At 48.2% G+C, this 22,043-nt stretch overlaps 23 non-coding genes across 23 annotated transcripts; all 23 read right to left on the bottom strand.

Moving 5' to 3' along the window:
• Window positions 1–3,089: 3,089 nt before the first annotated feature.
• Window positions 3,090–3,161, bottom strand: TRNAQ-CUG (transfer RNA glutamine (anticodon CUG)). The gene has a single exon. It is a non-coding gene; the product is annotated as a tRNA-Gln (tRNA).
• A 7-nt stretch (window positions 3,162–3,168) lies between these two features.
• TRNAE-CUC (transfer RNA glutamic acid (anticodon CUC)) lies at window positions 3,169–3,240 on the bottom strand. Its single transcript has one exon. It is a non-coding gene; the product is annotated as a tRNA-Glu (tRNA).
• Window positions 3,241–3,315: 75 nt separating this feature from the next.
• TRNAQ-CUG (transfer RNA glutamine (anticodon CUG)) lies at window positions 3,316–3,387 on the bottom strand. The gene has a single exon. It is a non-coding gene; the product is annotated as a tRNA-Gln (tRNA).
• Window positions 3,388–3,394: 7 nt separating this feature from the next.
• TRNAE-CUC (transfer RNA glutamic acid (anticodon CUC)) lies at window positions 3,395–3,466 on the bottom strand. Its single transcript has one exon. It is a non-coding gene; the product is annotated as a tRNA-Glu (tRNA).
• Window positions 3,467–3,541: 75 nt separating this feature from the next.
• TRNAQ-CUG (transfer RNA glutamine (anticodon CUG)) lies at window positions 3,542–3,613 on the bottom strand. Its single transcript has one exon. It is a non-coding gene; the product is annotated as a tRNA-Gln (tRNA).
• A 7-nt stretch (window positions 3,614–3,620) lies between these two features.
• TRNAE-CUC (transfer RNA glutamic acid (anticodon CUC)) lies at window positions 3,621–3,692 on the bottom strand. The gene has a single exon. It is a non-coding gene; the product is annotated as a tRNA-Glu (tRNA).
• A 74-nt stretch (window positions 3,693–3,766) lies between these two features.
• On the bottom strand, window positions 3,767–3,838 carry TRNAQ-CUG (transfer RNA glutamine (anticodon CUG)). The gene has a single exon. It is a non-coding gene; the product is annotated as a tRNA-Gln (tRNA).
• A 7-nt stretch (window positions 3,839–3,845) lies between these two features.
• TRNAE-CUC (transfer RNA glutamic acid (anticodon CUC)) lies at window positions 3,846–3,917 on the bottom strand. The gene has a single exon. It is a non-coding gene; the product is annotated as a tRNA-Glu (tRNA).
• Window positions 3,918–3,992: 75 nt separating this feature from the next.
• On the bottom strand, window positions 3,993–4,064 carry TRNAQ-CUG (transfer RNA glutamine (anticodon CUG)). The gene has a single exon. It is a non-coding gene; the product is annotated as a tRNA-Gln (tRNA).
• Window positions 4,065–5,339: 1,275 nt separating this feature from the next.
• TRNAE-CUC (transfer RNA glutamic acid (anticodon CUC)) lies at window positions 5,340–5,411 on the bottom strand. Its single transcript has one exon. It is a non-coding gene; the product is annotated as a tRNA-Glu (tRNA).
• Window positions 5,412–10,477: 5,066 nt separating this feature from the next.
• TRNAQ-CUG (transfer RNA glutamine (anticodon CUG)) lies at window positions 10,478–10,549 on the bottom strand. The gene has a single exon. It is a non-coding gene; the product is annotated as a tRNA-Gln (tRNA).
• Window positions 10,550–10,556: 7 nt separating this feature from the next.
• Window positions 10,557–10,628, bottom strand: TRNAE-CUC (transfer RNA glutamic acid (anticodon CUC)). Its single transcript has one exon. It is a non-coding gene; the product is annotated as a tRNA-Glu (tRNA).
• Window positions 10,629–10,699: 71 nt separating this feature from the next.
• Window positions 10,700–10,771, bottom strand: TRNAQ-CUG (transfer RNA glutamine (anticodon CUG)). The gene has a single exon. It is a non-coding gene; the product is annotated as a tRNA-Gln (tRNA).
• Window positions 10,772–10,778: 7 nt separating this feature from the next.
• Window positions 10,779–10,850, bottom strand: TRNAE-CUC (transfer RNA glutamic acid (anticodon CUC)). Its single transcript has one exon. It is a non-coding gene; the product is annotated as a tRNA-Glu (tRNA).
• Window positions 10,851–10,984: 134 nt separating this feature from the next.
• Window positions 10,985–11,056, bottom strand: TRNAE-CUC (transfer RNA glutamic acid (anticodon CUC)). Its single transcript has one exon. It is a non-coding gene; the product is annotated as a tRNA-Glu (tRNA).
• Window positions 11,057–11,133: 77 nt separating this feature from the next.
• TRNAQ-CUG (transfer RNA glutamine (anticodon CUG)) lies at window positions 11,134–11,205 on the bottom strand. Its single transcript has one exon. It is a non-coding gene; the product is annotated as a tRNA-Gln (tRNA).
• Window positions 11,206–16,210: 5,005 nt separating this feature from the next.
• Window positions 16,211–16,282, bottom strand: TRNAQ-CUG (transfer RNA glutamine (anticodon CUG)). Its single transcript has one exon. It is a non-coding gene; the product is annotated as a tRNA-Gln (tRNA).
• A 5,152-nt stretch (window positions 16,283–21,434) lies between these two features.
• On the bottom strand, window positions 21,435–21,506 carry TRNAQ-CUG (transfer RNA glutamine (anticodon CUG)). The gene has a single exon. It is a non-coding gene; the product is annotated as a tRNA-Gln (tRNA).
• Window positions 21,507–21,513: 7 nt separating this feature from the next.
• TRNAE-CUC (transfer RNA glutamic acid (anticodon CUC)) lies at window positions 21,514–21,585 on the bottom strand. Its single transcript has one exon. It is a non-coding gene; the product is annotated as a tRNA-Glu (tRNA).
• A 79-nt stretch (window positions 21,586–21,664) lies between these two features.
• On the bottom strand, window positions 21,665–21,736 carry TRNAQ-CUG (transfer RNA glutamine (anticodon CUG)). The gene has a single exon. It is a non-coding gene; the product is annotated as a tRNA-Gln (tRNA).
• A 6-nt stretch (window positions 21,737–21,742) lies between these two features.
• On the bottom strand, window positions 21,743–21,814 carry TRNAE-CUC (transfer RNA glutamic acid (anticodon CUC)). Its single transcript has one exon. It is a non-coding gene; the product is annotated as a tRNA-Glu (tRNA).
• Window positions 21,815–21,890: 76 nt separating this feature from the next.
• On the bottom strand, window positions 21,891–21,962 carry TRNAQ-UUG (transfer RNA glutamine (anticodon UUG)). Its single transcript has one exon. It is a non-coding gene; the product is annotated as a tRNA-Gln (tRNA).
• Window positions 21,963–21,969: 7 nt separating this feature from the next.
• On the bottom strand, window positions 21,970–22,041 carry TRNAE-CUC (transfer RNA glutamic acid (anticodon CUC)). The gene has a single exon. It is a non-coding gene; the product is annotated as a tRNA-Glu (tRNA).
• Window positions 22,042–22,043: the final 2 nt, after the last annotated feature.

Below are 22,043 nucleotides of genomic sequence, written 5' to 3'. Positions count from 1 at the left end.
CGCTACAGACTGAAGCTTAACTGGGTCATCTGTTTTCGGGATTAGTACAACTTGTGACATTCGAAAAGACGGAGGAGGTATGTTCTTTTCGTAGCATTCACTAGTAACTCTTTCCAGTAAAACAGCCATTTCAGTTGGAAAGGCCTTGTATATGGCAGCACCAAGACTATCTGGTCCGGGTGACTTATTGGAATTTAATTCCCCGATAACGGCCTTAATTTCCTCGGAAGTAATACTTGCTTCAAGTGTCTGCGCCACTTCGTCTTCTACTCTTGGCATCAGCGACAGAAAGTCTTTTCTGAAGCGTTCAATGTCCGGTGTTTTTAGGCTAAACAATTCCCTGTAAAATTCTACAAACGCCCGTTCAATCGTTTTGTTTTCCGAGGTAACTACGTTCTGATAACAGATTTCTTTTATCTCTTTTGACACCGCGTACCGTTTTTCATCACTAAGTGCCCTTTTCGTGGGCGTCTCTCCGAGCCACAATTTTTCGCTGCGTGCCCTTATCACCGCACCGCCATACTTCTCTTCGTCTATCACCTCAAGTTTGGTTTTTATCTTTTTTATATCTTGGGCAAACAAGCCAGGCTTAACGCTCTCCATGCTAAGCATGTATTCATGTGTCCTTCGAAGTTCTTTTTCTTGTTCTCTTTCTTTACGTCGGAGAGTGCATGCTCGGTCAATAGCAGCTATCTTTATATCGCACTTAAACTGCTCCCATGCTTGTATAAAATTAGAGTCATTTTGCAACATATGCGTAATATATTCTTTCACTTTAGTGGTAAACTCTTCATCCAGCAGCAGCTTTTCATTAAATTTCAATAGCTCCCAATTGAACTTCGTTGCCTTACTTTTCATGCCTAGAGTAACCATTACTAGGGAGTGGTCACTAAAGCTCATGGGAAGTGTTTGATATTCCGAGCACAAGGGCACACAATCAATAGGAACATATATTCGGTCCAACCTTGCATGACAGCTACCTTGAAAGTGCGTGAACATTGCTTGGCCTTCATGCGTCAGTATACAGCCAGCATCTTCAAGCTCTGCCTCATTAACAATGTCAATAAGTAACTCTGCGCTCTTGTCACGAAGGACACGGTCTGTTGTTCTATCTTCCGGTCTACAGACACAATTGAAGTCTCCAAGCAGGAGAACACGCCTCTCATGTATTAGGAAGGATTTCATATAGTGAAAAAACTCTTCGCGCTCAGACTTTCTAGTAGGCGCATAAACACAGATCACTCTCCAGTCCAATCCAGAAAAACTGAAATCACGTATCAAAAGCCGACCACTCTCACACGAGAACACAGACTACGCACTCTATGCAATTTCGAATGAAAATGACACATCCCCCCGATCTTCCAACCGCATGACAAACGCAAACACTATATCTAGAACGATATATTTCAGCCATTTTATCTGTTTGTTGTTCGCTTTCCATTTTGCTCTCTTGAACTGCTAGCACATCAATTTCATTCTTCAGCAGAAGGCGGTTCAGCTGCTGTTGTCTCTCCGACGCGTTGACAGCCCTCTCACATTTAGCGCGGCTCCGCGCAAGCTAGTGGATAAATTGGTCGCCATCTCAAGAAATTATAAATCGCGAAACATTTCACTCACATCTCTTCTGCAGAAAGACAGCATTGCTGTTCAACTGTTGCATGGGATGACCATTCTTCTTTTTTGGCGAGTCTGCCCATCGTTCCAAGCGCTGCTCCCGATCATGGACCGGGCTTGCGACGTCTCGACCGAAAAGGGTACCCCCGCTATGGCGGAGGCACAGGTGACACAGTTCTCCGGTCTGGAGGCACGTTTACCCATGGCTTGAAGGACGACCGGCCAAGGGGGGCCGCCTTCAGTGGAGGCTGTCCGTTTTCCGCTCCTCCTTGCGTTGATCCCTCGTTGACACTGTCTTCGCGCACACGCTTCACAGGCAAGGTAGAAGCAGCTGGCATCTCAGCTTCAGTGTCTCCCTGTTCCTCACTGTGTTGCGTAGACGAGGCTGGGCTTGCACCACTGGCATTGCCGTTTTCTTTCGTGGGTGTCTCGGTCCCAGCGACATTCGATAACGGAACTATCAAATCTGATTCACAGTGTTCTTTAGGGGCAGGGGTCTTCTCAGAGGACTGTTCGTTCTGTTCTGCCTCCTCAGGGATTCCACTGCTCGCTTCCTCGGCGTCCACTGCGTCCATCAAGTGCTCGCCTGCCACTTCACTCGTCACGGGGCCTGCAACGTTGGCATACGTGCGTACACACTGGGACTCGTCATGGCCGTAGCGACGACACAGCCCGCAGCGCGGCACACGACACTCACGCCGTATATGACCTTTCCCGCGGCACTGGAGGCAAAGCGGGGCTCTGCCTGGGACGTGGACGAGTGCGACGTCCTCGGCGACCCGAAGCTGATGCGGTAGGTCCTCAATGGTAACGCCCACTTTGATCTTCACCGTGACCGTTCGCGTCGTTGAAGCCTTGTCGACACACCCTTGCACTTTCCACTTTTCTCTTGATATTTCGGTCACTTTTCCAAAAGCCTCAACGCCGCTCGCACATCATTGTCGTGCACGCCGTGAAGCAGCCAGAAAAGCTTCAACCTGATGCCTTGGTTACAGGGGTCAATGACCACGCAGCGGTGCTCCTTCACTTCAAAAGCTTCGGCTTGCAAAATCTTCGCTTTCCCCTCTTCACCTTTAAACGTTACCGCCCATACGTGATTCATTTGATATGCCCCGAGGGCAACCACTTCCGGCAAAAATGAAAGACGAGCGAGGGAGTCTCGAAAGTGCTCCACACGGTACGGCCTGGCTTTTATGTCGCCATGCAAAAAAAAACGGTATGTAAAACACTCGAACCTGTAGGCAGATGCGGCAGAACCAGTTCATAATCCTTGGCAGGCCTTTCCGTACTCCTGATACCACGGCCCAGATGGGCCGCTGAATCCTCTCCTTGGGAGCACATGATACACACGTCGGTCACGCTCGGTGGCCGGAAGTAGAATCCACTAGACCACGCCGGAACGTGGCAGAGGATTGCAAGCGAGAGCACAAGAGAATGCAGATGCGTAATATAGCCAGAAAAAAAAAAAGAGGCGCAGGTCTCACCGAGATTTGAACTCGGATCGCTGGATTCAGAGTCCAGAGTGCTAACCATTACACCATGAGACCGCCATCTTTCCGACGCCGGGAATCGAACCCGGGCCTCCTGGGTGAGAGCCAGGTATCCTAGCCACTAGACCACGCCGGAACGTGGCAGAGGATTGCAAGCGAGAGCACAAGAGAATGCAGATGCGTAACATAGCCAGAAAAAAAAAAGGGGCGCAGGTCTCACCGAGATTTGAACTCGGATCGCTGGATTCAGAGTCCAGAGTGCTAACCATTACACCATGAGACCGCCATCTTTCCGACGCCGGGAATCGAACCCGGGCCTCCTGGGTGAGAGCCAGGTATCCTAGCCACTAGACCACGCCGGAACGTGGCAGAGGATTGCAAGCGAGAGCACAAGAGAATGCAGATGCGTAACATAGCCAGAAAAAAAAAAGAGGCGCAGGTCTCACCGAGATTTGAACTCGGATCGCTGGATTCAGAGTCCAGAGTGCTAACCATTACACCATGAGACCGCCATCTTTCCGACACCGGGAATCGAACCCGGGCCTCCTGGGTGAGAGCCAGGTATCCTAGCCACTAGACCACGCCGGAACGTGGCAGAGGATTGCAAGCGAGAGCACAAGAGAATGCAGATGCGTAACATAGCCAGAAAAAAAAAGAGGCGCAGGTCTCACCGAGATTTGAACTCGGATCGCTGGATTCAGAGTCCAGAGTGCTAACCATTACACCATGAGACCGCCATCTTTCCGACGCCGGGAATCGAACCCGGGCCTCCTGGGTGAGAGCCAGGTATCCTAGCCACTAGACCACGCCGGAACGTGGCAGAGGATTGCAAGCGAGAGCACAAGAGAATGCAGATGCGTAACATAGCCAGAAAAAAAAAAGAGGCGCAGGTCTCACCGAGATTTGAACTCGGATCGCTGGATTCAGAGTCCAGAGTGCTAACCATTACACCATGAGACTTTTTTTTTTTTTTCTTTATTGCCGTGAAACACAAAACAAAAATACACATGATAAAAAACGTCAACTACACTTGAGCTAACGCGTAAGTGGCTAAAATCTTTTCAAGTTCACTAACTCATCAAAGAGACAATGCCATTGTGGCGGATCCTGCTGCCTCATGAAAGTTTCACGTATATAAACAGCACTTTCAATAAAGTTTTCACGCGAAGATCGTGTATCTATATCTGCATGACGCACCTGCATTCGTGTTTTCCACAAACTATGGAGGCCAAGAAGCATAATTAAATCATAAGGTGCATCATCGTTCTGCACTGGTAGAAATCTTATACCGTAAGGAGTTAATGGAAGCTCCTTTTTAATTGTCCTTTGGAGGACGTCCCATAGAAAGACAGCATCCCAACACTGTAAGAAAACGTGTTCAATTGTTTCCGGTTTTTTGCACAACAGGCAATTTGTTGTCCATGGGACGAAGATACCTTTTTCATTCAGCCAGGTTTTAACAGGGAGCGTATTAGAGTGAAGTTTGAAAAGGAATGTTTTAGCTGATGGCCTCACGGGCATCTTCTTAACTCTTTTCAAAACGTCCTGCCCTGGGCCTCCACAGTGTAATGCCCGATAAAAAGGCACCGGCAGCATCACGTCAATGAGATCTTTATACAGTTTTTTTCTAGGAATGTTGTAAAGGTAATCAAAAGAAAACCGCACTTCAAGCAACTTGCACGAAAAAACAACCTCGCGCAGGTAGCCAGTCACAGTACCAGGCATGTTTTCACATGACACAATCCATTCAGGGAGCAGCCTCTGTAATCGCACTTGCATCACGGTTCTTAAAAAGGTATCTTTTTGATCACGGAGGAATATAAATCGCGAAACCACCTGACACAAGAACAGATGTGCAAGGCCAAGCCCGCCCCTTTTAACAGAAATAAACAAATTCGTCCGGGCGGTTTTTTCCCATGTGGATGCCCAAATAAAAACAGCAAAAACGCGGTGCATTTTCTGAATTGAGGTTCGTGATACACACAACACATTCATGAGGTACCACAGCCTCGATATAAGAAAAACATTGCAAATAGAAGCGCGCGAAAATATTGAGAGTTGCCTTCCTTGCCAGGCATCCGCTTTTTCTTTCGCTCTGGATGTTTCTTCCATCCAGTGCACGTTGGGATCTTGATAACATTCTAAAGGCACGCCTAGATATCGTGTTGGGAGAGCAGACCATCGCAGCTTACAGAAGAAATCAGATGTCACGATTACACCATGAGACCGCCATCTTTCCGACGCCGGGAATCGAACCTGGGCCTCCTGGGTGAGAGCCAGGTATCCTAGCCACTAGACCACGCCGGATTTTTTTTTTTTTCTTTATTGCCGTGAAACAGAAAACAAAAATACACATGATAAAACACGTCAACTACACTTGAGCTAACGCGTACGCGGCTAAAATCTTTTCAGGTTCACCAACTCATCAAATAGACATTGCCAATGTGGTGGATCCTGCTGCATCCTGAAAGTTTCGCGTATATACACCGCACTTTCAATGAAGTTTTCACGCGCAGATCGTCTATTTATATCTGCGTGACGCACCTGCATTCGTGTTTTCCACAAACTATGGAGACCAAGAAGCATAATTAAATCATAAGGTGCATCATCGTTCTGCACTGGTAGGAATCTGATTCCGTACGGAGTTAGGGGAAGTTCCTTTTTAATTGTCCTTTGGAGGACGTCCCACAGAAAAACAGCATCCCAACACTGTAAGAAGACGTGTTCAATTGTCTCCGGTGTTTTGCACAACAGGCAATTTGTTCTCCGTGGGACGAAGATACCTTTTTCATTCAGCCAGGTTTTAACAGGGAGCGTATTAGAGTGAAGTTTGAAAAGGAACGTTTTAGCAGATGGCCTCACGGGCATCTTCTTTACTCTTTTCAAAACATCCTGCCCTGGGCCTCCACAGTGTATTTCCCTGTAAAAAGGCACCGGCAGCATCACGTCAATGAGATCTTTATACAGTTTTTTTCTGGGAACATTGAAAAGGTAATCAAAAGAAAACCGCACTTCCAGCAACTTGCACGAAAAAACAACTTCGCGCAGGTAGCCAGTCACAGTACCAGGCATGCTTTCACATGACACAATCCATTCAGGGAGCAGCCTCTGCAATCGCACTTGCATCACAGTTCTTAGAAAGGTATCTTTTTGATCACGCAGGAATATAAATCGCGAAACCACTTGTCGCAAGAACAAATGAGCAAGGCCAAGCCCGCCCCTTTTAACAGAAATAAACAAGTTCGTCCGGGCGGTTTTTTCCCATGTGGATGCCCAAATAAAAACAGCAAAAACGCGGTGCATTTTCTGAATTGAGGTTCGTGAGACACACAACACATTCATGAGGTACCACAGCCTTGAAATAAGAAAAACATTGCAAATGGAAGCGCGCGAAAACATTGAGAGTTGCCTTCCTTGCCACGCATTCGCTTTTTCTTTCGCTCTGGATGTTTCTTCCATCCAGTGCATGTTGGCATCTCGATAACAATCTAAAGGCACGCCTAGATATCGCGTTGGGAGAGCAGACCATCGCAGCTTACAGAAGAAATCAGGTGTCACGTCCCAATCACCGTGCCAAAACCCAGAGCTTCTCTCCCAATTGATCTTACATCCGGTTTGATCACAAAATGTTTGGACGACACCCGTAACTTCACAGATGCTCTTTCTAGTTGCACAAAACACTGCTATGTCATCAGCATATGCCAGCATTTTCACGTGTGCTGATTGCAGCTTGAACCCTAAAATGCGATCGCTATCAATGATAGCCAAGCAAAGTGGCTCTAAATACAGTGCAAAAAGCAGGGGTGAGAGTGGGCAGCCCTGCCTTACCGATGAACGTACTGCGATGCTGTCAGTCAGTTCACCATTCACTATAATACGGGTCGTGCAGTTCGCGTAAGCCATTTTAACACCCTCCACTATGACTTTTCCAAGGTTAGAATGCTCCAAAATGGAAAAAAGAATTTCGTGAGAAACACGGTCAAAGGCTTTCGCCAAATCTAACTGCATCATGGCTATCTGACCACCGAGTGCATCAACACATTCTAGTACGGTTCTTGCGACATGTATATTCGTGGCAATGGATCGACCCTTGATGCCGCACGTTTGATGAGATCCAACCAGTTTTTTTATTACGCTTTGCAGTCTTTTTGCTAAAACCTTCATATACACCTTGTAGTCAACATTGGTGAGGCTAATCGGTCGATATGACCCCACCAACAGTCGTTTTTCCGGATCATCTGTCTTGGGTATTAGCACAATGTGCGATGTAGCGAAAGACAATGGAACAGTATTACGTTCATAAGCTTCAGTGATTACATCGAGCATAAACTGAGCCGCATACTGCTGAAAAGTTTTAAAGAAGGCAGCGCTTAGACCATCCGGCCCAGGGGCCTTCCCAGGTGTCAGGTCATCTATTGCAGATTCTATCTCCTGCAACGTTATCGGTGTTTCTAGGCGCGCTTTACTTTCGTCATCCAGTGCAGGCATCAGTCTTAGAAAGTCTGTTTGAAAGCCGCCTACAGTCTCAAGCTTAGCGCTAAGCAGTTCTTCGAAGTGCTCTGCTACCGCATGCTGAATATCTTTAGCATCTTCTGTGATATGGCCGCCATACCTTATACTCCTAATTTCTTTCTGGCAGGCGTATCTTTTCTCGTCTGCTAGGGCTCGTTTTGTCGGCACTTCTCCAGCCCAAAGTTTTTCAGCCCTTGCACGTATGACAGCCGCTGTGTATCTTTCGCTGTCGATTGTTTCCAGCTCACTTTTAAGCTCTCGTATTTTACTGGCGAAATGCCCTGGCACAGTACTTTCCATGCTCAAAAAAAGAGCAAGTTGTTCATTCAGTTCTTTTTCTTTTTCTTTCTCTTTGTATCGCAGCTTACTACTCTTTTCTATTGCTTTCAATTTGACCCACTCTTTGAAGCTGTCCCATTCCGCTGCAAAACTTACTGGTCGCATAGCAAGACGATTTTCAAACTCTGTCTTAACTTCAGTAAGGAACTCTTCATCGGCAAGAAGTTTGGCATTCAGTTTCCATAGGTACCAGTTAAATCGCGATTTCTTTCCTTTGCGACCAAACACTGCACTCACGAGACAATGATCGCTGAAAGACACAGGTTTGACATCATATGCAGTACATAGGGAAACAAGATCTAACGAGGCATACACCATGTCCAATCTGGCATGGCTATCTCGCTGAAAGTGCGTGAACTCTGGCTGGTTTCCAGTGGAGAACACACTACCAACATCCTCAAGGCTATACTCATGTACAAGTGCATTCAACAGCTCGGAGCTCCTGTCTCTTCGAGGTTTACACTTGGCCGCTCGGTCCACAGCTGCGCACACACAGTTGTAGTCACCAAGTACAAGCAAGATTTTGTCGACCTTCAACCACAACTCAATAGACTGAAAAAACAATTCACGCTCACGCCCTGAATTGGGAGCATACACACACACAACACGCCAGCATAAATTAGAGTAGGTAAAATCGGCAACCAAAAGCCGACCACTTGGACAGGCAAAAACGGACTCTACGCTTACTCCCAGCGTGTTACGTATAAATAAAAGGCACCCACCCGATACACCAACAGAATGGCATACACACACATAAAAGTTTGTTTGAAAAGAAGCCACCATACGGTCAGTGCTTTCTTGGCTCTCAATCTTTGACTCTTGCACAGCTGCTATATCTATATCATTATCCACAAGGAGGCGACTGAGCTGGCATTGTCGCCTTCTCGCTCCCAGTCCTCTAACATTCAAAGTAGCTACGTGTAACGGCGAATTAAGCTTGAGAGTCATGTACTAGAGAGAGACGCCAGTACCGGCATGGTGCCTACCTTCATGGTTGCGTGGCCTCCGCTTCTGACAAACAGCGGCGTATGCATGCATGTAATGTCCTGCCAGCAGAATGTCGGGATGCATTCAAACGAAGTCCAAGCCCATTGTTTCATTTTTGCTAACACACGCACCACTTGGTTGTAGAAGGTTCGTGACGCTGGTCGGTAGGCAGCCGACCCACAAATCGTTCAGGTCTCCACAAAAACTACGGAGGCGGTTTCCCCGCCTGCCGCGTGTCAGCCGAGAAGTTCGGCTTCGGTCTTAACGTGGCTCTTCGGATGCCAGAAGTTTTCGGCGGCGGCTCACCACAAACACCGCCTGGCAGCTGAGTCTCCTCGACGCTATCCTCATGCGGACGTTTCGCGGCAATTAAGGCTGCTGTCTCCGGCCCAACCTCCATGGCATCAGTACAGGAAGGCTCAGTACTGAGATGATCCTCAGCGTCAGAAAATTTGGTTAAGTCTTCTGACCCTTCCTTTGACTCGCTTTCATGGTCCTGGGATGGAACGTTCAAGACATGCCGAGGTTCATTCTTTTCATTTGAGACCATCACCTTACCCTTTGTTAAAACCGTCATGGAAGGCGCGTCCTGTTTCGTTGACTGACCTCTAATGTCAGCAGCCTCCTCCGCATCCGCCTCGTCCATAATTAACTCGGACGAGTCTTCGCTGGTCCCAGGTCCGGCAATGCTAGCGTAGGTTCGTGCACACTGGTTGTCTTCATGCCCGAACCGTCGGCAGGTTCCGCAGCGAGGAACCCGGCACTCTTTGCGGATGTGACCCGTACTCCGGCAGCGTAGGCACAACGGGGGTCTGCCTGGCACAATGACGAGCGCGAGCTCACCGCTAACATTGAGCTGATGCGGCAGGTCGTCGAGCTTCATGCCAGCTTTCAGCTTCAGCGTGACGAGTCTAGTTGTAGAGCCCTTTTCCAGCATACCTTTAACACGCCAGCGCTCCCGGGAAACGTCTGACACCTTTCCGTACGGCGCAAATGCAGCACGAACATCTTCATCTGGCACGTTGTGAAGTAGCCAGTGAAGCTTGAGTCGCACGTCCTGGTTCGCCGGGTCAATCACCAAGCAGCGACCGTTTTTCACAGACAGCTCACCTACACTGACAATCTTGTTGACGGCTTCAGTATCCTTGAGAGTGACGGCCCAGACGTGGCTCATCCGATACGCCCCCATAGCGATAACATCGGGGATTAGCGAGTGTTGTGCTAAAGCATCCCGGAAATCTTCCACCCGGTACGGGCGGGCCCTGATATCGGCGTGCAAAAAAACGGTATTCAAAACAAACCGACCTGTTGGAAGTGCAGGCAAAACGACCTGGTAAGTGTTGTCCTTTTCAGCAGTCCTGTTACCGCGGCCTGACATAGCCGCTGAAGCCGCTCCTGAGGAGCCCTGCATCCTGCGTCCGTTCACTGGCGTGGCCGGAAGCAGAATCACTAGACCACGCCGGAACGTGGCAGAGGATTGCAAGCGAGAGCACAAGAGAATGCAGATGCGTAACATAGAAAAAAAAAAGAGGCGCAGGTCTCACCGAGATTTGAACTCGGATCGCTGGATTCAGAGTCCAGAGTGCTAACCATTACACCATGAGACCGCCATCTTTCCGACGCCGGGAATCGAACCCGGGCCTCCTGGGTGAGAGCCAGGTATCCTAGCCACTAGACCACGCCGGAACGTGGCAGAGGATTGCAAGCGAGAGCACAAGAGAATGCAGATGCGTAACATAGAAAAAAAAAAGAGGCGCAGGTCTCACCGAGATTTGAACTCAGATCGCTGGATTCAGAGTCCAGAGTGCTAACCATTACACCATGAGACCGCCATCTTTCCGACGCCGGGAATCGAACCCGGGCCTCCTGGGTGAGAGCCAGGTATCCTAGCCACTAGACCACGCCGGAACGTGGCAGAGGATTGCAAGCGAGAGCACAAGAGAATGCAGATGCGTAACATAGAAAAAAAAAAGAGGCGCAGGTCTCGGATCGCTGGATTCAGAGTCCAGAGTGCTAACCATTACACCATCAGACCGCCATCTTTCCGACGCCGGGAATCGAACCCGGGCCTCCTGGGTGAGAGCCAGGTATCCTAGCCACTAGACCACGCCGGAACGTGGCAGAGGATTGCAAGCGAGAGCACAAGAGAATGCAGATGCGTAACATAGCCAGAAAAAAAAAAAGGGGGCGCAGGTCTCACCGAGATTTGAACTCGGATCGCTGGATTCAGAGTCCAGAGTGCTAACCATTACACCATGAGACTTTTTTTTTTCTTTATTACCGACTTGGCAACTACAAGGAACGATGAAAAGTCGCATGGAATTAAAAACACAAGTCCCTTTCTTACAGGTTTCTTGTGATAGAATGGATAAGGTGACATGAGCTTGTCCAAAACTGGCAGCAAATCCGGGGGTTCAGATTGCCCTCCGAAAACATCACGCGTGTACATTACACTTTCAACAAAGTATTGATGGGCTGGGTGTACGACAACATGCTCAAGGCGAACATCCATCCGCGTTCTCCATATGCTGTGCATACACAAAACCATCAATAAATCACTGGGCACTTCGCCTGGCTGGGCGCATGGAAGGTAGCGTATTGCAAACGGCGTTATTGGTAAGTCCTTTTTAATAGTGCGCTGTAGCACGTCCCACAAAAAAACCGCATCGTGACAATCAAGGAAAATATGCTCTATGGTTTCCAGCTTTTTGCAAATTAAACAGTCAGCAGACCAAGGCACGAAAAGGCCTTTGCTTTCCAGCCATGGCTTCACCGGAAGAGTGCCGGTATGCAATTGAAAAAAGAAAGATTTAGCGGACGATCTGATGGGCATTTTTTTTCACTCTCTTCAACACGTCCCGCTCCGGACCCAAAGCATATACAGCGCGATAAAGAGGCACAGGTAAAAAGGTTTCCAATAAATCTTTGTACAGCCGTTTTCGCGTAACAGTACACATATACTCATTTGAAAATCTCGCCTTCACTATTTGGAAGGACGCGACAACTTCACGAAGAAAAACACTTAGAGCCATTGTCCCTGTAGACATAGTCGAAACTACATATTCCGGCAGTGAATCACGTAATCGCACTTGGATTACCGTTCTAAGAAAAACATCGCTTTGTTCGCGCAAAAAAAAGAACCTGGTTACAATCCGCTTTAAGTATAAATGTGACAATCCCAGTCCACCATTATGCACCGTATGAAACAGATTGCATCGACTGGTGCGCTCCCATGTGGAAGCCCACACAAACGTGGCAAATGCCCTATGCAGTTTTTGAACAGAGATTCTTGACATAGATAACACTTGCAGCATGTAAAAAATTTTTGCAAGTAGGAACATATTGCAAACGGTAGCTCTTGCGAACATAGAAAAGTTATGTCCTCCCCATTTGTTTGTTTGGGTTTTCACTTGCTCAACTTCCCCAGCCCAACATTCCTTGCTTTCACGGTAATGCTTTAGTGGCGCGCCAAGGTAATTGCCTGGCGTTGTTGTCCACTGCATACTGGAGAACAGTTCAGGCGTGTATTGCCAGTTTCCGTGCCAAAATCCTAAGCACTTTGCCCAACTAATTTCGCTTCCACTTGCAGTGCAAAAAGCAGTGGCTTCTTTTACAACTTCTTGCACGCTCTCATGGTCAGTACAAAAAACCGCAATATCGTCCGCGTATGCCAAAACCCGAACTTCACTTTGAAAAAATCTATAACCGCGTATGTTTGGCCTTGTAAGCAATCTTAGACAGTAAGGCTCCAGATAAAGCGCAAACAAAAGGGGAGACAGAGGACAGCCCTGCCTTACTGACGACTGAACAGGTATACGATCAGTTAACTGCTTATTCACGACCAGTCTCGCTGAACAGCACTCGTAAACCATTTTCACGCCATTTGTAATCACGGAACCAGCATTGACATACTCTAAAACAAAGAACAAAATTTCATGTACCACTTTATCAAATGCTTTGTGGAGGTCTAATTGCATCATGGCTACGTGGTCATGCATCGCGTCACAACATTCGAGTACACTCCTTGCTGCGTGTATGTTAGTAAAAATGGTCCTTCCTTTTATACCGCATGTCTGATATGGGCCTACAAGAGAAGTAATTACACGTTGGAGTCGTCGCCCTAATACTTTCATGAAAATTTTATAGTCAACATTCGTTAGACTTATAGGACGGTAACACGCTACAGACTGAAGCTTAACATGGTCATCTGTTTTCGGGATTAGTACAATGTGTGACATTCGAAAAGACGGAGGAGGTACGTTCTTTTCGTAGCATTCACTAATAACTCTTTCCAGTAAAACAACCATTTCAGTTGGAAAGGCCTTGTAAATGGCAGCACCAAGACCATCTGGTCCGGGTGACTTATTGGAATTTAATTCCCCGATAGCGGCCTCAATTTCCTCGGAAGTAATACTTGCTTCAAGTGTCTGCGCCACTTTGTCTTCTACTCTTGGCATCAGCGACAGAAAGTCTTTTCTGAAGCGTTCAATGTCCGGTGTTTTCAGGCTAAACAATTCGCTGTAAAATTCTACAAACGCCCGTTCAATCGTTTTATTTTTTCCGAGGTAACTACGTTCTGATAGCAGATTTCTTTTATCTCTTTTGACACTGCGTACCTTTTTTCGTCACTAAGTGCCCTTTTCGTGGGCGTCTCTCCGAGCCACAATTTTTCGCTGCGTGCCCTTATCACCGCACCGCGATACTTCTCTTCGTCTATCACCTCAAGTTTGGTTTTTATCTTTTTAATATCTTGGGCGAACAAGCCAGGCTTAACGCTCTCCATGCTAAGCATGTATTCAAGTGTGCTACGAAGTTCTTTTTCTTGTTCTCTTTCTTTACGTCGGAGAGTGCATGCTCGGTCAATAGCAGCTATCTTTATATAGAACTTAAACTGCTCCCATGCTTGTATAAAATTAGAGTCATTTTGTAACATATGCTTAATATATTCTTTAACTTTAGTGGTAAACTCTTCATCCAGCAGCAGTTTTTCATTAAATTTCCATAGCTCCCAATTGAACTTTGTTGCCTTACTTTTCATGCCTAGAGTAATCATTACGAGGGACTGGTCACTAAAGCTCATGGGAAGTGTTTCATATTCCGAGCACAAGGGCACACAATCAATGGGAACATATATTCGGTCTAACCTTGCATGACAGCTACCTTGAAAGTGCGTGAACTTTGCTTGGCCTTCATGCGTCATTATACAGCCAGCATCTTCAAGCTCTGCCTCAATAACAATGTCAATAAGTAACTCTGCACTCTTGTCACGAAGGACACGGTCTGTTGTTCTATCTTCCGGTCTACAGACACAGTTGAAGTCTCCAAGCAGGAGAACACGCCTCTCATGTATTAGGAAGGATTTCATATAGTGAAAAAACTCTTCCCGCTCAAACGTTCTAGTCGGCGCATAAACGCAAATCACTCTCCAGTCCAATCCAGAAAAACTGAAATCACATATAAAAAGCCGACCACTCTCACACGAGAACACAGACTGCACACACTCTATGCAATTTCGAATGAAGATGGCACATCCCCCCGATCTTCCAACCGCATGACAAACGCAAACACTATATCTAGAACGATATATTTCAGCCATTTTCTCTGTTTGTTGTTCGCTTTCCATTTTGCTCTCTTGAACTGCTAGCACATCAATTTCATTTTCCAGCAGAATGCGGTTCAGCTGCAGTTGTCTCCGACGCGTTGACAGCCCCCTCACATTTAGCGTGGCTACGCGCAAGCTAGTGGTTAAATTGGTCGCCATCTCAAGAAATTATAAATCGCGAAACATATATCACTCACATCGCTTTTGCAGAAAGACAGCATTGCGGTTGATCTGTTGCATGGGATGACCATTCTTCCTTTTTGGCGAGTCCGTCCGTCGTTCCAAGCGCTGCTCCCGATCATGGACCGGGCTTGTAACGTCTCGACCGGAAAGGGTACCCCCGCTATGGCGGAGGCACAGGTGACACAGTTCTCCGGTCTGGGGGCACGTTTGGCCTTGGCTTGAAGGACGCCCGGCGAAGGGGGGCTGCCTTCAGTGGAGGCTCTCCGCTTTCCGCTCCTCCTTGGGTTGATTCCTCGTTGACACTGTCTTCGTGCACCCGCTTCACAGGCAAGGTAGAAGCAGCTGGCATCTCAGTTTCAGTGTCCCCCTGTACCTCACTGTGTTGCGTAGCCGAAGCTGGGCTTGCAGCACTGGCATTGCCGTCTTCTTTCGTGGGTGTCTCGGTCCCAGCAACATTCAGCAACGGAACAATCACATCTGACTCACAGTGCTCTTTAAGGGCAGGGGTCTTCTCAGAGGATTGTTCTTTCTGCACTGCATCCTCAGTGATTCCACTGCTAGCTTCCTCGGCGTCCACTGCGTCCATCAAGTGCTCGCCTGCCACTTCACTCGGCACAGGGCCTGCAACGTTGGCATACGTGCGCACACACTGCGACTCGTCATGGCAATAGCGACGACACAGCCCGCAGCGCGGCACACGACAATCCCGACGTATATGTCCTTTCCCCCGGCACCGGAGGCAAAGCGGGGCTCTGCCTGGGACGTGGACGAGTGCGACGTCCTCGGCGACCCGAAGCTGATGCGGCAGGTCCTCAATGGTTACGCCCACTTTCAGCTTCAGCGTGACCGTTCGAGTCGTTGAAGCCTTGTCGACACACCCTTGCACTTTCCACTTTTCTCTTGATATTTCGGTAACTTTTCCAAAAGCCGCCAACGCCGCACGCACGTCATCGTCGTGCACGCCGTGAAGCAGCCAGAAAAGTTTTAACCTGATGCCTTGGTTACAGGGGTCAATGACCACGCATCGGTGCTCCTTCACTTCGAAAGCTTCGGCTTGCAAAATCTTCGTTTTGCCCTCTTCACCTTTAAACGTTACCGCCCATACGTGATTCATTTGATATGCCCCGAGGGCAACCACTTCCGGCAAAAGTGAAAGACGAGCGAGGGAGTCTCGAAAGTGCTCCACACGGTACGGCCTGGCTTTTATGTCGCCATGCAAAAAAACAGTATGCAAAACACTCGAACCTGTAGGCAGATGCGGTAGAACCAGTTCATAATCCTTGGCAGGCCTTTCCGTACTCCTGATACCACGGCCCAGCTGGGCCGCTGAATCCGCTCCTTGGGAGCCCATGATGAACACGTCCGTCACGCTCGGTGGCCGGAAGTAGAATCCACTAGACCACGCCGGAACGTGGCAGAGGATTGCAAGCGAGAGCACCAGAGAATGCAGATGCGTAACATAGCCAGAAAAAAAAAGAGCCGCAGGTCTCACCGAGATTTGAACTCGGATCGCTGGATTCAGAGTCCAGAGTGCTAACCATTACACCATGAGACCGCCATCTTTCCGACGCCGGGAATCGAACCCGGGCCTCCTGGGTGAGAGCCAGGTATCCTAGCCACTTTTTTTTTTTCTTTATTGCCGTGAAACACAAAACAAAAATACACATGATAAAAAACGTCAACTACACTTGAGCTAACGCGTAAGTGGCTAAAATCTTTTCAAGTTCACTAACTCATCAAAGAGACAATGCCATTGTGGCGGATCCTGCTGCCTCATGAAAGTTTCACGTATATAAACAGCACTTTCAATAAAGTTTTCACGCGAAGATCGTGTATCTATATCTCCATGACGCACCTGCATTCGTGTTTTCCACAAACTATGGAGGCCAAGAAGCATAATTAAATCATAAGGTGCATCATCGTTCTGCACTGGTAGAAATCTTATACCGTAAGGAGTTAATGGAAGCTCCTTTTTAATTGTCCTTTGGAGGACGTCCCATAGAAAGACAGCATCCCAACACTGTAAGAAAACGTGTTCAATTGTTTCCGGTTTTTTGCACAACAGGCAATTTGTTGTCCATGGGACGAAGATACCTTTTTCATTCAGCCAAGTTTTAACAGGGAGCGTATTAGAGTGAAGTTTGAAAAGGAATGTTTTAGTTGATGGCCTCACGGGCATCTTCTTAACTCTTTTCAAAACGTCCTGCCCTGGGCCTCCACAGTGTAATGCCCGATAAAAAGGCACCGGCAGCATCACGTCAATGAGATCTTTATACAGTTTTTTTCTAGGAATGTTGTAAAGGTAATCAAAAGAAAACCGCACTTCAAGCAACTTGCACGAAAAAACAACCTCGCGCAGGTAGCCAGTCACAGTACCAGGCATGTTTTCACATGACACAATCCATTCAGGGAGCAGCCTCTGTAATCGCACTTGCATCACGGTTCTTAAAAAGGTATCTTTTTGATCACGGAGGAATATAAATCGCGAAACCACCTGACGCAAGAACAGATGTGCAAGGCCAAGCCAGCCCCTTTTAACAGAAATAAACAAATTCGTCCGGGCGGTTTTTTCCCATGTGGATGCCCAAATAAAAACAGCAAAAACGCGGTGCATTTTCTGAATTGAGGTTCGTGATACACACAACACATTCATGAGGTACCACAGCCTCGAAATAAGAAAAACATTGCAAATAGAAGCGCGCGAAAATATTGAGAGTTGCCTTCCTTGCCAGGCATCCGCTTTTTCTTTCGCTCTGGATGTTTCTTCCATCCAGTGCACGTTGGGATCTTGATAACATTCTAAAGGCACGCCTAGATATCGTGTTGGGAGAGCAGACCATCGCAGCTTACAGAAGAAATCAGGTGTCACGTCCCAATCACCGTGCCAAAACCCAGAGCTTTTCTCCCAATTGATCTTACATCCCGTTTGATCACAAAATGTTTGGACGACACTCGTGGCTTCACAAATGCTCTTTCTAGTTGCACAAAACACTGCTATGTCATCGGCATATGCTAGCATTTTCACGTGTGCTGATTGCAGCTTGAACCCTAAAATGCGATCGCTATCAATGATAGCCAAGCAAAGTGGCTCTAAATACAGTGCAAACAGCAGGGGTGAGAGTGGGCAGCCCTGCCTTACCGATGAACGTACTGCGATGCTGTCAGTCAGTTCACCATTCACTATAATACGGGTCGTGCAGTTCGCATACGCCATTTTAACACCCTCCACTATGACGTCACCAAGGTTAGAATGTTCCAAAATGGAAAACAGAATTTCGTGAGAAACACGGTCAAAGGCTTTCGCCAAATCTAACTGCATCATGGCTATCTGACCACCGAGTGCATCAACACATTCTAGTACGGTTCTTGCGACATGTATATTCGTGGCAATGGATCGACCCTTGATGCCGCACGTTTGATGAGACCCAACCAATTTCTTTATTACGCTTTGCAGTCGTTTTGCTAAAACCTTCATGTACACCTTGTAGTCAACATTGGTGAGGCTAATCGGTCGATATGACCCCACCAACAGACGTTTCTCCGGATCATCTGTCTTGGGTATTAGAACAATGTGCGATGTAGAGAAAGACAATGGGACAGTATTACGTTCATAAGCTTCAGTGATTACACAGAGCAAAAACTGAGCCGCATACTGCTGAAACGTTTTAAAGAAGGCAGCGCTTAGGCCATCCGGCCCAGGGGCCTTCCCAGGTTCAGGTCATCTATTGCAGATACTATCTCCTGCAACGTTATCGGTGTTTCTAGGCGCGCTTTACTTTCGTCATCCAGTGCAGGCATCAGTCTCAGAAAATCTGTTTGAAAGCCGCCTACAGTCTGAGGCTTAGCGCTAAGCAGTTCTTCGAAGTGCTCTGCTACCGCACGCTGAATATCTTTAGCATCTTCTGTGATATGGCCGGCATACCTTATACTCCTTATTTCTTTCTGGCAGGCGTATCTTTTCTCGTCTGCTAGCGCTCGTTTTGTCGGAACTTCTCCAGCCCAAAGTTTTTCAGCCCTTGCACGTATGACAGCCGCTGTGTATCTTTCGCTGTCGATTGTTTCCAACTGACTTTTTATCTCTCGTATTTTACTGGCGAAATGCCCTGGCACTGAACTTTCCATGCTCAAAAAAAACTGGAGTTGTTCATTCAGTTCTTTTTCTTTTTCTTTCTCTTTATGCCGCACCTTACTGCTCTTTTCTATGGATTTCAATTTGACCCACTCTTTGAAGCTGTCCCATTCCTCTGCAAAACTTACTGGTCGCATAGCAAGACGATTTTCAAACTCGGTCTTAACTTCCGTAAGGAACTCTTCATCGGCAAGAAGTTTGGCATTCATTTTCCATAGGTACCAGTTAAAGCGCGATTTCTTTCCTTTGCGACCAAACACTGCACTCACGAGACAATGATCGCTGAAAGACACAGGTTTGACCTCATATGCAGTACATAGGGAAACAAGATCTACCGAGGCATACACCCTGTCCAATCTAGCATGGCTGTCACGCTGAAAGTGCGTGAACTCTGGCTGGTTTCCAGTGGAGAACACACTACCAACATCCTCAAGGCCATACTCATGCACAAGTGCATTCAACAGCTCGGAGCTTCTGTCTCTTCGAGGATTACACTTCGCCGCTCGGTCCACAGCTGCGCACACACAGTTGTAGTCACCAAGTACAAGCAAGATTTTGTCAGTCTTCAGCCACACCTCAATAGACTCAAAAAACAATTCACGCTCACATCCTGAATTGGGAGCATACACACACACAACACGCCAGCATAAATTAGAGTAGGTAAAATCGGTAACCAAAAGCCGACCGCTTGGACAGGCAAAAACGGACTCTACGCTTACTCCCAGCGTGTTGCGTATAAATAAAAGGCATCCACCCGATACACCAACAGAATGGCATACACACACATAAAAGTTTGTTTGGAAAGAAGCCACCATACGGTCAGTGCTTTCTTGGCTCTCAATCTTTGACTCTTGCACAGCTGCTATATCTATATCATTATCCAAAAGGAGGCGACTGAGTTGGCATTGTCGCCTTCTCGCTCCCAGTCCTCTGACATTCAAAGTAGCTACATGTAACGGCGAATTAAGCTTGAAAGTCATGTATTAGAGAGAGACGCCCGTACCCGCATGGTGCCTACCTTCATGGTTGCATGGCTTCTGCTTCTGACGAACAGCGGCGTATGTATGCATGTAATGTCCTCCCAGCAGAATGTCGGGATGCATTCAAACGAAGTCCAAGCACATTGTTTCATTTTTGCTCACCCACGCACCACTTGGTTGCAGAAGGTTCCTGACGCTGGTCGGTAGGCAGCCGACCCACAAATCGTTCAGGGCACCACAAAAACTACGGAGGCGGTTTCCCCGCCTGCCGCGTGTCGGCCGAGAAGTTCGGCTTCGGTCTTAACGTGGCTCTTCGGATGCCAGAAGTTTTCGGCGGCGGCTCACCACAAACACCGCCTGGCAGCTGAGTCTCCTCCACGCTTTCCTCATGCGGACGTTTCGCGGCAATTAAGGCTGCTGTCTCCGGCCCAACCTCCATGGCATCAGTAAAGGAAGGCTCAGTACTGAGATGGTCCTCAGCGTCGGAAAATTTGGCTACGTCTTCTGACACTTCCTTTGATGCGCTTTCATGGTCCTGGGATGGTTCGTTCAAGACATGCCGAGGTTCATTCTTTTCATTTGAGACCGTCACCTTATTCTTTGATAAAACCGTCATGGAAGGCGCGTCCTGTTTCGTTGACTGGCCTCTAATGTCAGCAGCCTCCTCCGCATCCGCCTCATCCATAATTAACTCGGACGAGTCTTCGCTGGTCCCAGGTCCGGCAATGCTAGCGTAGGTTCGTGCACACTGGCTGTCTTCATGCCCGAACCGTCGATAGGTTCCGCAGCGAGGAACCCGGCACTCTTTGCGGATGTGACCCGTACCCCGGCAGCGTAGGCACAACGGGGGTCTGCCTGGCACAATGACGAGCGCGAGCTCACCGCTAACATTCAACTGATGCGGCAGGTCGTCGAGCTTCATGCCAGCTTTCAGCTTCAGCGTTACGAGTCTAGTTGTAGAGCCCTTTTCTAGCATACCTTTAACACGCCAACGCTCCCGGGAAACTTCCGACACCTTTCCGTAAGGCGCAAATGCAGCACGAACATCTTCATCTGGCACGTTGTGTAGTAGCCAGTGAAGCTTGAGTCGCACGTCCTGGTTCGCCGGGTCAATCAGCAAACAGCGACCGTTTTTCACAGACAGCTCACCTACACTGACAATCTTGTTGACGGCTTCAGTATCCTTGAGAGTGACGGCCCAGACGTGGCTCATCCGATACGCCCCCATAGCGATAACATCGGGGATTAGCGAGTGTTGTGCTAAAGCATCCCGGAAATCTTCCACCCGGTACGGGCGGGCCCTGATATCGGCGTGCAAAAAAACGGTATTCAAAACAAACCGACCTGTTGGAAGTGCAGGCAAAACGACCTGGTAAGTGTTGTCCTGTTCAGCAGTCCTGTTACCGCGGCCTGACATGGCCGCTGAAGCCGCTCCTGAGGAGCCCTGCATCCTGCGTCCGTTCACTGGCGTGGCCGGAAGCAGAATCCAGGTATCCTAGCCACTAGACCACGCCGGAACGTGGCAGAGGATTGCAAGCGAGAGCACAAGAGAATGCAGATGCGTAACATAGCCAGAAAAAAAAAAAAAAAAGAGGCGCAGGTATCACCGAGACTTGAACTCGGATCGCTGGATTCAGAATCCAGAGTGCTAACCATTACACCATGAGACCAGCATCTTTCCGACGCCGGGAATCGAACCCGGGCCTCCTGGGTGAGAGCCAGGTATCCTAGCCACTAGACCACGCCGGAACGTGGCAGAGGATTGCAAGCGAGAGCACAAGAGAATGCAGATGCGTAACATAGCCAGAAAAAAAAAAAAAGGGGGCGCAGGTCTCACCGAGATTTGAACTCGGATCGCTGGATTCAGAGTCCAGAGTGCTAACCATTACACCATGAGACCGCCATCTTTCGACGCCGGGAATTGAACCCGGGCCTCCTGGGTGAGAGCCAGGTATCCTAGCCACTAGACCACGCCGGAACGTGGCAGAGGATTGCAAGCGAGAGCACAAGAGAATGCAGATGCGTAACATAGCCAGAAAAAAAAAAAGAGGCGCAGGTATCACCGAGACTTGAACTCGGATCGCTGGATTCAAAGTCCAGAGTGCTAACCATTACACCATGAGACCGCCATCTTTCCGACGCCGGGAATCGAACCCGGGCCTCCTGGGTGAGAGCCAGGTATCCTAGCCACTAGACCACGCCGGAAC

Source organism: Amblyomma maculatum, chromosome 1 (assembly GCF_055883805.1).
Source record: "Amblyomma maculatum isolate TAMU_Amacu chromosome 1, ASM5588380v1, whole genome shotgun sequence".
Lineage (NCBI taxonomy): Eukaryota > Metazoa > Arthropoda > Arachnida > Ixodida > Ixodidae > Amblyomma > Amblyomma maculatum.
This window is presented reverse-complemented; position numbering and strand designations above follow the sequence as displayed.